At 53.5% G+C, this 16,699-nt stretch overlaps 1 non-coding gene and 1 pseudogene across 1 annotated transcript; one reads left to right on the forward strand and one right to left on the reverse strand.

Annotated features, from left to right (window-relative positions):
• Positions 1–362: 362 nt before the first annotated feature.
• LOC112308233 (U6 spliceosomal RNA) lies at positions 363–469 on the reverse strand. Its single transcript, XR_002975152.2, has one exon. It is a non-coding gene; the product is annotated as a U6 spliceosomal RNA (small nuclear RNA).
• Positions 470–8,788: 8,319 nt separating this feature from the next.
• Positions 8,789–9,762, forward strand: LOC112308174 (olfactory receptor 10V1-like; annotated as a pseudogene).
• Positions 9,763–16,699: the final 6,937 nt, after the last annotated feature.

Raw genomic sequence — 16,699 nt, forward strand, 5'->3', positions numbered from 1 at the left:
TTGCCCCCCATTCCCCCCCTCCCCCTCCCCATGGATAATCCTGCATGTGATCTCCATTTCTGTGATTCTATTCCTGTTCCAGTTGTTTGCCTAGTTTTGTTTCTTATTTTTTTCATACATGTTCTTTGTCTAGTGATATTTTTTATATATTTTTTTTCCATTTTTTAATTGTTAATTCAATTACAAGTTGTCTGCATTTTCTCCCCTTCCCTCCACCCCACCCCAGCCAAACCCACCTCCCTCCCCCACCTCCACCCTCCCCCTTGGTTTTGTCCATGTGTCCTTTATAGTAGTTCCTGTAATCCCCTCTCCTCACTGTCCCCTCCCCACTCCCCTCTGGCTATTATTGTCAGATTGTTCTTAAAAATATGGAACACTTCACGAATTTGCGTGTCATCCTTGCGCAGGGGCCGCGCTGATCTTCTCTGTATCGTTCCAATTTTAGTATATGTGCTGCCAAAGCGAGCACTGTTTTTGTGTTTTAGGTTCAGTTGTTGATAGTTGTGAGTTTGTTGTCATTTCACGGTTCATGGTTTCAATCATCTTCCATTGCTTAGATAAGTCCCTTTAACATTCCATATAATAAGGGCTTGGTGATGACAAACTCCTTTAACTTGACCTTGTCTGAGAAGCACTTTGTCTGCGCTTCCATTCTCAATGATAGCTCTGCTGGATAGAGCCATCTTGGATGTAGGTCCTTGCCTTTCATGACTTTGAATACTTCTTTCCAGTCTCTTCTTGCCTGCAAGGTTTCTTTTGAGAAATCAGCTGATAGCCTTATGGGCACTCCTTTGTAGGTAAGTGCCTCCTTTTCTCTTGCTGCTTTTAAGATTCTCTCCTTATCTTTAATCCTGGGTAACTTTATTATGATGTCTTGGTGTGTTTCTGCTTAGGTCCAACTTCTTTGGGACTCAGTGAGCTTCTTGGACTTCCTGGAAGTCCATTTCCCTTGCCAGATTGGAGAAGTTGTCCGTCATTATTTCTTCACAGAAGTTTTCGATTTCTTGCTCTTCCTCTTCTCCTTCTGGCACCCCTATGATTCGGACATTGGAGCGTTGACAGTTGTCCCAGAGCTTTCTCAGCCTCTCCTCATTTTTTTGAATTCTTGTTTGTTCATTCTGTTCCGGTTGGGTGTCTATTTCTTCATTTTGTTTCAAATCCTTGGTTTGAGTCCCAGTTTCCTCCCCTTCCCTTCTGGCTCCCTGTATGTTTTCCTTTATTTCGCTTTGTATAGACTTCATTTCTTCCTTCTTTTTGCAACCGAGCTCAATCATCCCTGTGAGCATCCTGATTACCAGTGTTTGGAACTCTGCATCAGATAGGTTGGCTACCGCCTTGTCGCTTAGTTCTTTTTCTGGAGTTTTGATCCGTTCTTTCATTTGGGCCATATTTCTTTGTCTTGGTGCACCTGCTATGTTGTAAGGGGCGGAGCCTTAGGTATTCACCAGGGCGGGGCAGCCCTCTTGGCTGAGCTGTGGTGCTGTCTGTGGGGGAGGGGTCAGAGAGGGAACAATGACACTTGCTGGCTCTGCTCTAGCCCCACCTTCCGTCACTTCCCTCACTTCCCACATGTGGACTGTGGTCTTTCACACATGCTGATTCACACATGGGGGGTTTGTGTACGTTCCAGGACCCTGCGGGCCTCTCCCACAGACTCTCCTGTGATCCTCAGAGCCTCTCTCACTGCCACAACTCCTGCGGATCTTTACATCCAGGGGTTTTGGGTCTTTAGTTTCCCATGCTGAAACCCTGGGCTCTGTGGTCTGTCTCGCTTCCCAATGGTTCCTCCCAGCTTATCGGCCCACGAATGTGGGACCAACTGGTCCATCAGCCACCTCCTTGGCTGGGCATCCTCTCCGCCTCGGCTGCCCAACTCCGCCCCTCCTACCAGTCTGGACGAATGTTTCTTTAACTGCAGGGTTGTCGCACGTCCGTGAAGTTTGAATATCTGGCAGTTCTGGTTGTTTTTCGTTTTCAAATTTGTTCTTGTTCTTCTTTGGGTTGTGTGAGGGAGTGAAGCATTTCTACCTATGTCTCCATCGTGGCCGGAACTCCTGGGCTGCTTTCTATCTCCAAGTTCCAAGTTTGGAATGTTGGAAAATTGATGCTTCCACAGATACCCTCCCAATCCTTGGCGTGTCAGTACATGAGCAGATCCACCGATCTGCGGAATCTTAGCATCTGAGGAAAGAAGGTAGACAGAAGGAAATGGAGGCTGCCTGGTGGACCTAGAGCTCCAATACTTACCTACCTTTAGGTAATGCCAACCATGGGATTCTTTGTGGTTGGTCGTCCAGATACAAGGCAAGAAACTAAGGAGAACCCATCAATCTGTGGCTAACCTTTTCAAAACATAAAGAGACTGTTGAGGAAAATACAATGAACCCGATGGAGTAGCTGCACATGGTTGCATGGAGAAGAGCCCTGGTGTGCAGACGAGGGGGAGAAGGGTGAGGCTTCCTCACGGTCCCCAGGCAGGTGTGAGGCCCACAGCCAACATGGTGAAGGAGGAGGAGCGGGGGCGTGGAGTTCAGTCTGGGACCGCACTCCTGAATGCTTGGCAGCACAATTTCTGAGAAACTTAGATACAAATAACGGCACTTAATTTGAGAATTTGGAGGAGTAGGGAAGGGCCAATGAATAGCATACCTCTTCCTGCCAGAGTTCTGAGCCAATTAACACACACTACAAAAGCCCCAGCAGAAGGGGAAGCAAGACAACTTTTACACCGGGTACAGCTTGTTATAGGGGCAGACTGAGCTTGCGAATTCCCTCCCAAGCCCCCACCCCCTGTCTAGACTCGAACAACCCATGGAGGAAGGTTTTGGGCCTGCAGAGCAGACTCGCATTTCCAATATTGCGGCCTCCCCACCCAGCTGGGTGGAAAGGGAAGAAGAAAGAGACCCAGTGCCCCACACTCGGAACCTTTGGCAAATTAACCACTCGGTGAAGAAATGTGTGCCTGTGTGTGCTACCCACCAACAGCGTGTTCCACTGCATCTCCGTGTGGCATCAACTTCCTTGAGGGAGGAAACCAGGAGAGAGAAGGGTACACCCCTAACAGCACGCATGCCCCACATTTGACAGATTGTTGTGCCACTTAACCCTTTGGGCTTACCCATTAAATCTATGGTGTACCAGTGCCCGCAAGTTCACTCCTTTGTCTGCTGTCATCCCAATTATTTCCAGCCACCATTGCCCAACCATTGCATCTCATCAGACGCTCGGCATCAAGGTCAAATGACAAGCCCTAATAACAGTCCCACGTGCACGATACTGCAAATATAAACCCACCATGAATTTTCTGGGGAGAAAATGAAGTTCAAAATTCCCCTCGTGAATTCAAGTTTAAAGGCATTAGAGGAAAGCTCCAAAGAAAAGTCTTTCAGTCTGTGAGCTGGAGTAGAAAGAAGCTGAAGCCCCTGCTCGCTCTGTGCAACCTCCCGACTGCTCAGACTCAGAGGTTCCTGCCGCTAAGTGGAGCCAGGGTCCTGCATCTGGGCGACCATCCACAGGAATGGCCCCAGCAGTTAGGTTACTTCCGTGCCAACTCACCCTGGATTTTGCCTTGTAAAGGGTCCAAATAGTTAATAGGATGCCCACAAATATCCCCCCGTGGCACTACAGTCCCAGCAGAATGACGTCCCCAGAACTCGGCGTCATGTTGGCCCAGAATCTGTGACAGCCGATGGGAGAGACATGCAGAAAATGTGGATACTTTTGAGCGATGAGGTAGCTGAGCTACCACTGCTTTAGAACATCTAGGAATTTGCAAAGGTGGCAGCCCCAGTAACTTGGGTCTCGTTTGAAGTGCCTGTCTTTCAAAGCGTTGAATTCATCTTTCAAAACCTCTTACTTTCCACTCCTCCCTTTGGGCCCCATTTCCAGGTAACCCCGGAACTAAAGCGGGTGGTTGCAGTACGTGATGAAGGAGGCCCTTTCAGCCCCGGGCCACGGTGGTGCATCCACTGGCCTTGCCAAAGAGCTGCTGCGGCCTTGAGCTCTGCCTCCAGGCCAGGTTTCTCCCTTGAGCTCAGTTGGCTTCTGCTGAGAACACCTTGCTTCAGGAAAGCTCCGTGACTTTGTTTTCCACACGTGCAGGACAAGATCACGGCGAGGAGGTGATCCCAAAGCCTGGGGCATGGCCCTGTCTCCATTCGGAAGCAGAAGAGCTTTTGTATTAGAAACTGTGTCCAGGAGGAGAGAGGAGGCAACGGAAGGTGGAAGGGCTGGAAAAGTGGCACACACCCACCTTGGACTGTGGGAAGCCTCTCAGGGTCAGCATCAGAGGCAGAAAGTACTGGGGTGATTCAAGGGGATTGTGTGGGATTCTCAGCACAAACACGGCTGTCTGGGGGTCCTGTGTCCTTTTCCGGGGGTGGCAGAATGCTGGAATGAGGGCCTTCTTCCTGCTGCTGCCTAGAAGCCAGCAGTGCGCTGGCCCTCCCAGGACTAGAAGATTCTGAGACATGGCAATGGCTTGGGCTTGGGCACTGCTACTTCTAAAAAGGGCAGTAGTGGTCAGGAGGCTTCTCTGAGAAAACCCTGTGGGCAAGGGAGGTGAGCAAAATGAACACCCGCAGTGGGCAGCCTGGAGGGCCTGCAAAGTGTAGGCTGCTTTATGAAAGCGAGGGGCGCCAGAAGTACCCTGGGTCCTGCTGCCCAGATGCACAGCGTGGTGTGTGGGACACATTGAGCTACGCCTAGACCAGGACTGGGGAGACCAAAGTATTAGCTGGAAGTTTAGGTCAGCTGGGGAGTAGCATTCTCAAGGTTCCATGACTCTTATTCCCCCACTTCATTCAGTGAAGCTACTTTGATGGCATGGAATAGCGTGCGGCTGTTAAACGTTAATTCAGCCCTCGTACACGGTTGTCACTCTTAAGATGAAAAACACAAGTTACCATATAATAAGTATGAGCTGGTGTCAATGTTTTGCAGACAAAATTACATACGTGTATACATGCACACATCTAGGTGTTTGTGAAAGGGCCTGGGAATGCGTACTCTATGGATACCTGACAACTAGGAGGCAGCGGCGGGTGATCACCCTCATTTCTATTCACTTCCGTATTGTTTGAATTGTACAAGGTCATGTGTCACACGATTCATTAAATGTGTATCTATACGTATGTGGTCTGCGTGAAAAATGGAGGCCCCGAGAGTCCCGATAAGGCCCCCGCCTTGGAGTCATGACAAGTGACATCCAGCACCTTTTTACATGTCTATCGGCCATGCGTAGGTCCTCTTCGGAGAAGTGTCCATTCAGGCCCTCTGCCCATTTTGAAGTTGGATCGTTTGGGGAGATTTGGTTTTGATGATAAATTACAACGTATGACTTCACTACACATTTTGGGTACTGACCCCTTATTGGATGTGCCCTTGGCGAGTGTACTCTCCCATCCAGTGGGTTGTCTTTTCAGTGTGTTGATGGTTTCCTTTGCCGTGCAAAGACCTTTTAGTTTGACGCGGTCTCATTTGTTGATGCTTTCTTTGGTTTCCCTCGCCTGAGGAGATATATCAGAAAACATCTTACTAAGAGCAATGTCAGAGAGTTCAGTGCCTCTGTTTTCTTCTAGGAGTTTCCCGGTTTAGGGTGTGACCTTTACGTCTTTAGTGCATTTTGAGTTTGTTCCTGCATGTGGTGTGAGAGGGCTGTGTAGTTTCATTTTCACTGTATTTTTTTGCAAAGCAAATGTAAGCAGTTGGGCTTGCGCTACGTGACCTGGGGAAGGCATTCCCCTCGGTGGGGTGGACCTTGGGGATGGCCTCCTTCCTGAGCTCCCCTCTAGGACTTCTGGAGTCCTGCCTTCACGTTCTGTCTCGACGGGAGTGACAGAACGTAGCAACTCCTCTGAGGACACTCCCTTGCGAATAGCCGTCGGGAAATTCTTCCGAGGGCTGCTCCCTGTGGTCCAGACACGCAGGAAAGCCGCCTCCTGGGCTCTGGGGAGCTGTGCCCGCCAGGTCCAGGCCGCCCGGCCCCGCCACTGCTCCTCCACAGATGGGCTGTTCTTCCTTCTTGGGCTTCTCACTAACAGCAGATGGCGCTTCTCCCCGGATTTCCGTGCAGGCACCCGTCCCGCCCCTTCCCGGTCACACCAGGTCTGTTTATGCAGGGCTGATGAAGGGACACACACGAGAAAAGAGCAGGGAGGACACACTAGCCATATTCCCAGAGGGGCAGCTGCCCTATAGTCCACGCAAGGATGCACGATGCAGCACAGACTGTGACAATCCCGTAACAATCACTTCGATGCCAAAGTAATAAGAGACAGATTGAATTATCTTTGGATTCTTTTAAACATACTTTTGTTCATAGCCTGTATTTCTTCTTATTGTTCATCTATAAGGTATCACCTTATGATGCGTCCATACTGTAGAATGCGGCGGTAAAGAGAAGGAAGTAAACCAGTGTGCGCTGGTTGAAAACCTCTCCCAGACATGTGATTAGGTCAAATCACCAAGGGCAGTAGGTTTGTGCACTGGGACCTCCTCCTTTAAGCTTTCCAATGGGCAAGTGTGTTGACGTTTACGTATACATACACGTGTGAGTGTACAAATCTGAGTACCTATGTGCATGTGTGCACGTGTCCGCGCGCGCTCGCGAGCGGACATGAGTGTGTTGTGTGTGCTCACCCGTGTGTGCGTGCGTGTGCCCGGGCATGTTTGCTTTGGTGTGCATGTGTGCACATGTGTGTGGGAGGCATGTGTGTGCGTAGGCACATGGCAGAGCAGGGAAGGAACTGAGCCTCACGGCTAAGGATGCTGCTCTCGGGGAGAGTGGGGAGCACCGAAGGAGCAGAGACTTTCCCATGGGCTCTCACTTCTCGCTTGTTAAGTATTTGGGTCATGCGTGACTCTCCCTTTCATTTTTGTGTTTCTCAACATTGGAAGGTTTCGGGCGCCAGTGAAACGAGAAGTGCCCGCTTTCTTCCATGGGAAAAAGAGCAGCAGGGAGCTGGGGCAGCAAAGCTAAAGACAAAGGACCAAGTCCAGGGAAGGTCAGCACGGAGCCAGAAAGCACGCTCTCACACTCATGGACAGTGGTCCTGGGACGGACAAAGGGCTGAGAGAGGGGAGGCGGCAGAGGAGGAAAGCCAGGCTGGGCCGTGTGATTTCTGGACAGGGCCGGGGATGAGGCAGAGGACTTCATGACCCTCTGTTCCGAAGGGAGGAGTGGGCAGGTTGCCCTCTAGGGACCCGTCCGGCTCAAAGAGTCCAGGGGCCCATCAGGCCGGTGGGAACCACAATGATACGGAGCGTAACACGCAAGGGACTGCAAAACTGGAATCACCACGATCATCTAGGCCTATCATCAGAATGGACTTTCAGGTTTCACTGAGCCCACGTGAGTCTCCATGGCCCTGGAGAAAGCGTATGCCCCTACGTGAGTTCCTGTCCTTTAGGTGACAACTCCACTTCCCCGGGACCCTTAACTCCTATCGATTCTAGATTTGTTAGCTCTCTAGAATCCTTAGAAACCTCCCCCTCTCTTCCGCTGTGAGGGAGGGAAGCGCACCTGGGTCCTGCCAAGGGAAGAAGGCAGCAAACGTGTCCCCCGGTAGCCCAGGAAGCTGCCTGGCCTCATCCCCTTGCTCCCACACTCTAGACGCAGAGCAGCCAAAGCCACTGTCCTGCCAGGCACTCAGCGCCCCATTGTCCCGAGGGTCCTCACTTCCACCCCGATGCTCAGCTGTGTCCCGCTGGCTCCGGCCCTGTGACCTGGCTTCCCCCACCCCCCACCCCGTCCCTCTGCTCTTCTCACTCTACGCCCTCCCTGGACCATCATCACCTCAGCCATCGCCAGTACACCAGAGATGCCTTGCTTTCACGCAACCACGTATTCAAGCATACGTGTTGGGCACCTGCTCAATGCCTGATGTGGTGCCAGTTGTAGGGGATGCAGAAGAAAGCTATGGGCATTTTGTCCCACGAACACTCACGGACGCTTCTGACACGTGCCAGCCACTATCTGAGAGATTGAAGAAGGCACGATTCTTGCCATCATGCAGCTCACGGGCTGTGGAGGTAGACAGAGACATAAACGAAGGGTTACAGGACTCAGGGGTAAGTGATACGGTTGGGGGAGCCTGGAGCAGCAGCGATACCTGAGGGAGGGGCTAACTCAGCTTAGGCGTCAGGGCAGCCGGGGCCTCCCTGCAACCGAGGGGGGCGTTGTTCACACAGGAGACGCAGCAGCTATTGCTGGTCACACTTCTCCCTCTCTGGGCATTGTTCACAGCCCTGCGGATGCGGGAATCCTGGGAACGTGGGGGGCGTGGTGGCGCTAACAGAGGGGCAGCATAGCCAATGTGCAAAGTCAAAACGTGTTTAGTATCAGCATGCCAGACCTTGCGTCTTACAGGGATTCCCTATAATAAGGTCAGTGACCCTGTCGGGCCAGTCTCCTCTACTCAAACCTATTTAGTAACACGAACCTCAGTGCCTCCCACCCCACCCCCGCCCCCTGCCCCAGACAACTCTTCGACATGTAAGACAACTTCGTGTGTGGACTTCACTTATCTCGGTTCGTTTCTTGTAATAACTCACCAGGTGAACTAAAGTGGCACCACAGCGAGCAGGTCTTTATTGTCTGTGAGCCCAGGGCAGAATTCAGGAAGCTCAGGGAATGTAGGCCAGGGCCAAGCCCAGCAAAGAGGGTCGGAGGTCCTGCAGAGCTGGCTACACTCCCAGCTGTGACAGGGCTCCAGGGTGTCCCACAACCTGGACGATTGCCAGACAACTGCCCCCTCCATCCCGGGAGCTCTAGGGAAGGGGACGCAGGATGGCCCCTCTGCAGAGAAGCCACACCTTAAGCTCCGACTCCATGATCTTGGGCTTTGGGGATCTGGCCGAACTGCAAATCTTCCCTTTTGGACTCGTTTGAATCACGCACCTTGTCACCCCAGCAGGCAGGGCACACAACCATGGCGCTCATCACCCTCAGTGACTGCTGCCTCCAGACCCCCACGTGTTTCTTTCTTCCCAATCTGTCCGCCATTGACATTTGCTGTATTTCAGTCATTGTCCCCAGCTCGCTGGCCAATTTCCTCTCCAGCAGCCAGCGGATGCCCATCCCAGGCTGTACCTTGCTAATGGACCTCTTCATTGCTCTGGGGGGAGCAGAGTGTCTCCTCCTGGCTGTGATGGCCCATGACGGCTCTGTAGCCCTCTGCACCCCCCAGCGCCACACGCTCACCATCGCCAGGGCCCTCTGTCTGCAGGTGCGGGCTCTGGCGTGCGTCCGTGGCTTTGCACTCTCACTCACCCTTACCATGCTAATGCTCCTCTTACCCTTGTGTCGGTCCCAGGAGATCAGTCATTTCTACTGTGACATCCCTGCCGTGCCATGCCTGGCCTGCTCAGACACGCGAGCCAAGGAGATTGCAGCCTTCCTGCTCTGCATGATCCCACCCCGTCGCTTCCCTCCTTGCTGACACTCCTCCCTGTGGACTCATTATCGCTGCCATCCTCAGAACCCACTCAGCTGAGGGCAGGAGCAAAGCCTTCTCCACCTGTGCTGGGCCCCTGCTGGTCTCTCTTCTGCACCGTGGCTGCGCCAGATTCATAGGCATTCGCCCCAAGTCACGCTACACCCCGGAACAGGACAGAATCGTGCCCTTAATCTACACCAATGTAACTCCCGTGCTCTACCCCGTGATCCACATATGTAGCCTGCGCAACAAGGAAGTCTAGGGTGCCCTCAGGAGGCTCCTGGAGAGCCACAACCAGATGAGGCGGCAGCCCAATGCCAAGTGAAGGGCAGAGCGGAGGCCACCGGGCCTAACCTGGCGTCCTCACAAGAACCCAGTCGGTCATGCCCACTGCACACCAGGCGGCTCCCCTCCGTCCTCGGAGGGCTGCGTCCGGGTAGTGCGCGCCCCTGAACTTCACCGCCCCCTTTTCTGTGGTCAGAGAGATGGAACGAATCGTAAGGCTTTCCAAAATGCAGCAGTTCGGGGGTGTTTTGCTGTCCCTTCGTGAACAACCGCATTCAGCCTCCGGGACACTGTCAGAGACATGAACACGGACAGGAAGAAGGTCACGAGAGGACCCAAACAAAACATTAAGGCAGCCGCTTCTCTGGCCAAAGAGTTAGTGAGGATAGAAATACAAGGAGCTGCCAAGTCCAAACTAGGTAAAGTGAACAAGTGGAAAGGCAGAGCCAGCCCAGACACTGAATCCTGCACCACCAGAAAATGTCCTGGAGACCAGGGGAGATGCAACAATGCAAACCAAAGCAGCGGCAGCCAAAGCAGCAGCGCAGGGGGCGTGTGACCCGTTCCACTCCCACCCCACTCACCATCCTCACTCAGGCATTTCACCATCTGCCCCGGCCCGGCCTCTGGGCTGGGCGGCTCCTCCTCCTCCCCCTGGCTATAGGGCCACTGGCTCTTGGCAGCCTGATAGGCCAGCGCGTCCTCCAACCTGACTCGCCAGGCTTGGGGCGGCGCCTCTCCACTGCGGCCCCACGTGCTCGCTCATCACCCAGTGCTGAAAGGCTTGGTCCATCTCCCGGACTGGCCTGGAGGCTCCTTGAAGGCAAGAACTGTGATTAATCTCTGTTGCCACAGGACCTGGCATGCAACGGGTATTCAATAAGCAGTAATTGCACTGTGAGCCCCCATGAGTGTGGGACCTCTTCAGATCCTAGTCGCTAATGGAATGAAAGCCTTCAGTATCCTGCTGAGCGGAGGCCTCTGTGATGCAAGGACTCTGGTCAGGCGTACCGATCTCCAGCAGCTATTGGCTGACCCCACTTCCACCCCACAAGCTGGGCTAGGTGCCATGGATCCCTGGAATTCCCTCCATCACAGCACTGCGCAAGGAATATTATCGCATGAGTAAATGAATGAATGATCGAGCACCTTGTGTGTGCCAGGCACTGGGCATAGCCCTGGGGATACCGGAAAGCACAAGACACAGTCCGTGCCCTCCCAGAGCTCACCAATTAGCCTGGGGGGTGAAGCGCCAAAACAGCTCTTCTAAAACACAATTGTTATGAGCTCTTCCTAGGAAAAGGCGATTTGTCCCCAAACCCAGGAGCACCCACATTCTGTTAAAAGGGGCCTTGCGTCGTTGATGACCTGTCATGGGACAACTAGACCACCATGATGACCATCACTCTCTGGACTTCACTTTCGGTCAACAGTACATTTCCTTATAGATTCAGCCCCCCAGAAGAGTTCGGAACCCACCCACACAAACCTCCGTGAACATCAGCTATTTCCAGCCTTGCCTGCTCCCCTCGATTTGCAGCTCCTCCTACCTACCTCATCACGCCTCGGCGAGGTCCCCGTCATCGACAGCAAAGACACCCTCAGAGCCACCAGAGGGCCACTCCTCCATGGGAGTGGCAGAGCTTGGAGAATAGCAGGCATGTAGATGACTCTTCCCAGTGCCCAGACCTAGTTGCTTTTTGGTCAGTGCCAAGGCCACAGCAAGTCACTGAGAGACGGTGAAAACAGAAGAGCCCTCTGAGAAGCCCTGCCCAAAAGCTTACCCACCAGCAAATTCCCGGGGACACTGCAGTGCCATCTGGATGCTACGACAAAAGACAGGCTCACGTTGCTGTCAAACGGGGCAATACTGTCCCACATGATCTAGGACTGTGGCGAGGATTGGGAGGACAGAGCACGGAAAGCGATGCCTGGCCCAGCACCTGGCAGGCAGGATGCCACGTCAACGGCAGCAAGGATGAGCCAGTTAGATGGAGAGCTGGGCCCTTCCATGTTGCTCTCCCCCTCAGGATGCACTTCCCTCAGGGCCCTTAGAGCTGGGGCAGGTTGCAGTCTGCGTGTGCGTGTGTGTGTGTGTGTGTGTGTGTGTGTGTGAGAGAGAGAGAGAGACAGACAGACAGACAGACAGACAGACAGAGGGACCACCAGCAGGATGGTCTCCCTGCAGGATACCTAGATGGTGACTCCAGGTTGATCACAGGGAAGGTGTGACGATCGCTGAAGGAAATCCATGGGCTACGGAGAGACACACGGGAGTGAGAGTGAGACAGACAGAGCCCCAAACAGTAGCTGTTTCTGGCCAACAATACCCACTCCCGCACCTTAGGCTCTGTGCTTCAGGGCCATGTGATGCCGTCATAAAGGGGTGCAGGGACACCCCTCTCTTTGACAAGCTTACCTGGGTGCTGCTGCTTTTATTGCCTCAAGAAATATTAGCTCTCACTACTCTGATCCCTAAATCCTTCCCTGCTTTCAAAATAAACTAGTGACATGTTGGCAAATGTTGCAGCAGGAGCAAGGGTAGGGGTGTGTTTTAAACACTGTCCTGTCCTGTCCTCTCCTGTGTAGATGTGTCTTTCCCATTGTAGAGAGTTTTAAAAGGGAAAGGTCCCGGGGTCTTCTTTGCCCAAGCAGACCCCTTCCTTAGAGTGCCCTCTCCCACCGTTTTGCCATTTATCTAGTCTTCACTCTTCCTTTAAGGCACCGCTCAGATGCCATGGACTTGACCTTTCACTTTGCAAGATGATGCCCAGCCAGCTGAGCTACACAGCTCAGGACCAAGGAGGACATATCTATTCGTGCAGTTAACATAACATAGTGATGTTTGTGCTAAACAATGTTTCTAGTTTTGGGTCCAGTAGTGATAATACCTGCTTCTTGTCAAGTCTGCACACAGTCCTTTGAAACACATGGTTGCCCTAGGCCCCATCCAAAGGTTCTCTTACCCTGCTTTAACACAGCAAAGGTTGGAGAAGTAAGACGTGCAAGGCCGTTCCTCTGGCAGGGCTGTGCCAGCTCCATTTTGAACTGGCTCCATTTATATCATTGCTTGCAAATCTCTAAGTTAAGACATGATGTCAACCTGGTGTCGGGTGGATGAGAGACAGTGGCTAGGACACATTTAGGGAGATTGATTACATGGGGGTTCAGATGAGAGAGTGGGAGGCTGTGCAAATACCTGTCACCAAGACAGTAAATGAAAGAGAAAGGGGCATTTGGGGGGGGGCGGGGAAAGCGTGAGGTCATTAGGCGGCTAGTGGGTTCCAAGTGCCCACAGGACACCAGCTTCAGGTGCCTGTACTGATTTGAAGCTCAGGAGTTCAAGAAGGATGTTGAGCACCGTGCAACGGGTACAAATATCCTTATTGATTTGACCATCCCCTTCCTTGGATTCATGCCCTATCACCTCTAGCCTTCGTCGTTATGAATTATGCCTCGTGTATTTACTGCGTTCTGAACTAGTCTCTTTGATTCGGAAATGCGAAGGCCTTAACCGCTATGCAGCCACAAGTGTCTAGCAAGGACTGGCGCTATGGAGAGGAGAGTCTGTGATGTGCTGAGCGCCTCCTGAGTGTCTCCCTGTGTGTGTATGTATTGTGTGTGTGCGCGCTCTCCCACCCATGTGTACCCGTCCTTGAGTACTTGGACGGATTAGAAGAGCAAAACGTTCCCTTGTGTGATATTGGTGACAGGCACTGAAAGCAAACCATCAGTAGCCCTCTAGAGGAACACCTTCCCCTGCAGGTTGAGCGTTCGGTGTGCAATTTGGAAAGCGTTGCTCTTGGGAAGCAGCTCCAGGTCAGGAGGACAGGCAGGCTGAGCCCCACTGGCCCCACAGTCCTTAGCCTGGGTCCCCAGGATCGGTGACTTCAGGGACTTCATCACAGTCCTAGCTGCACCAAGACAAGGGGCCAATTAGAAGCATGTTCAGAGGAAAGATCGGCCCCCAATGAATAGAACAGGAAAATTGAAGCTTCAGCAAAGGGTGTGCTTGGGAACCGACTAGAAGTTTTTCTGAGTAGCTTCTTTTGTGAGCTCCATATTTGCTCAGTAGCTTTCTTAAGTTTTTCTGTTTACCCTTGTGATCCTTGCACATTGTCAAAAATAGAAAAATACGGGCAAATATGGAAAAGAAAACGAAGACCAATCATCTCTCTAGGAAAGGTAAGCACAACGAAAATGCCGGCGATTTCGGCATGAGATGAGCCCATTCATGTTTAGTATTTGGAGCGGCGACTGAGATATGGCAGTCACCCAGTCCGTGCTAGTGGTTATTACTGGTGCATTGATCGTGGGCTTAGAAACGTCTTTCCCTATGCAAAATCTGAGTTCGCCTACATTTTGTTCTAGAATACTCACATGATTTGATTGTGTGTATACTACTTAAATACATTCCCATCATGAACAACTCACGTACTACACAAAGGCAGCATGTATGTGAATGTATTTCTTCACATATTTCCCTCCCGTGTTTCTGTGAGAACTATCACAGCAGCTTAATAAGTCAGTGTTCGTTTGCACACTCGCACATCATTCGTTAAAAAGTCGCTGGCACCTCGGAATTGTCCCTCCAAAGGGTGTATCCCGTGACTCTTGGCTGCATCGGCAGAGAGCTGTGTGCAGCGGTGCCAACTCCCCTGCACGCCCAGGCCCCCCTGTGCACAGGCTGCGTGGAGGCGGGAAAAGGAGGACGTGCAGGGAGTGGGGGGGGGAACAGGGGCACAGGGCACAGAGGTGTCCACCCCAGGAGCGTGAAGTCACAGGGCACGAGCGGGTGCAGGGGCCCAGAATCTCAGCAGGAATAGGGAGCCTGCAGATGACGGTGAGCGGGAAGACATTCCAGAGAAGCGTAGAAAACTCAGCAAGGAGCTCACTAGCAGGTCAAAGCAGAGCTCTTCATTTGTCACCTGCCCAGGCTGGGTTTTCCCTCCATGACCCCATGTCACAGGACCCAGTTTTGCCAAAACGTGGAGGCCCTCCTTTCGACCACACTTCATCCTCCGCATCCAGCCTTGCTGAAATCTGTGGTTCTCACCTGCTAACGACTATATCCTGGGTGTTCTCTAGAATCCCTTCACCCACCTGCCCTGCTTGGTGTGTTCCACTTTAGCATACTATTATCCTTTCTCCCCAAGCACGTCGGCTCCCTGAAGATAAGGATTCCGCTGGCTTCCTTCCCCTGTCCTATTACTCCCAGTTTCTGAAACACTGGGGGCCCAGAGTCCCCCCAGAAAAATACTGGTGCCAAGAAGCAGCTGGAGGTACGGAGGCCTCCCCTGTACCAACAGCCCCCCTCTCCCCGCAACGTCCAAGGCAAGCAGAGGTGGGGCAGGAGACATCTTTGCCAAAATGACCTTTCTATTTCTATTGCCATGTCTGCAGGGCCTTTTAGCAGAATAAGAATGTCCCCTCTGCCAGTACCCATCCCGCCCTCAGCCTCAACAGCCCCACCTGCCCCATCCCCGCTGAGATCACGGTGTGGGGGGAAGACTTCCTAGGATCCACTCAGCTGTCTGGGGATGGACGTGACACAGAGTGGGTTAAGTACAGCTGCTACGTGGAAGACTTGAGACATGGAAAATGCCTCAGCATGAAGGTCACAGACAGGAGGAGTGAAGCCCGGATCCAGTCCCCGCTTGTTGCCCACCTCACATCCCTGCAGTTGTGCCCAGCCAGGTGAGCAGCCCCATATCCCTGGGACAGAGCATCTCACCTACTCACCCGCACGGCATGGGGCCAGAGGAACACTGTAGACACAGAAAAACCTCTGTAGGCAATGCTGCCTCCCAACCCCACAATCACCCCTGCCTGCCTCCCCCTGTGCCTTCCCAGGTGACTTCACCCCGATGCAGACAGAGAAGTAAAGTGGCACCCAGCAGGCCAGCAGGCACAGGGTTGCTTCATGTAGAGGGCCCCTGGCACCTCCTGCACCTACCCCCCCTCAACAGGAAGACTCTGCAGCTAAGGAGGCAGAGCCCACGAGGGCTGTGCCAGCGGAGGGCAGAGCAACTGGGAGCGCTCCCGGGGTGGTCCTTCTGGTCCTGGAGCCCTGGTGCCCAGCGGGCTCCTCCTGGGCCACCTGGTGGAGAAGTCCAAGCCTGTGGCCTGGAGACAATGTGCTGTGTGTGCCTGGACCCCGGGGGCCCCAGGGCGGAGGGGTGAGGCTGGGCAGCTACCGCTCCCGCCCCAGGCTGGCGGGCTCCTCAAGAGAGGCGCCAGAAGGACAAGTGGTGCTGAAGGGGCAAGGCCCATCCATCCTGGCTCCCCCAGGCACTGGGCTGGGGTGTGCCTGAGGGCCCGCAGGGCCCACGGTGCCTCCTGCTGGGAATCAGTCCCAGGCTGGCCAGAGTCGAGCCCACACAACGGAGGGCCATGTGAGAATCCCAGGGAGGAAGACTGGCCTGCACTGTCCCTCAGGCACCTGACGCACCCCCAGCACTCGCTAAAAAGGGACCGCCAATCAGCAACCTGGTCCCACGGGAGACTGGCTAAAGTGGACCCGCACGGGCTTTGAGGGCCCTGCGCATGGGCGCATGCGCACGTGGGGCCTGTGAGCCTTGGCGGGAAACTGTCACGAGACCGGGCCTCAGAAGATCGTTTTTTTTGAGAGGCGGTTTCAGGGAGCATTTGCGCAGGCGCTGAAGGGAATGCACGTGACGTCTCACTCGAAGGGGCGGAGCTTCCTTCAGGGAAGCTGTTGTCCTGTGCTAGGAAACCGAAAGTCAAAGTCGAGCTCCAGAGCTCAGGGCTGGAAGCCATGCAGGGTGAAGACCAAGGTGCAGGTGGTGGGGCTGCCGGCGAAGCCGAGGGCAGTCCGGGTGACACCGCCACTTCAGATGGCGCTGGAGGCCCCCAGGACCCCAGAATCGGAGCCAGGATACAGACCGAGGCCTCACCCACCAGATTGCTGCTGGTCCCGTGGTCACTCCGCCGGCCCCGGCAGGTCCGAGGTTCCT

Source organism: Desmodus rotundus, chromosome X (genome assembly GCF_022682495.2).
Source record: "Desmodus rotundus isolate HL8 chromosome X, HLdesRot8A.1, whole genome shotgun sequence".
NCBI lineage: Eukaryota > Metazoa > Chordata > Mammalia > Chiroptera > Phyllostomidae > Desmodus > Desmodus rotundus.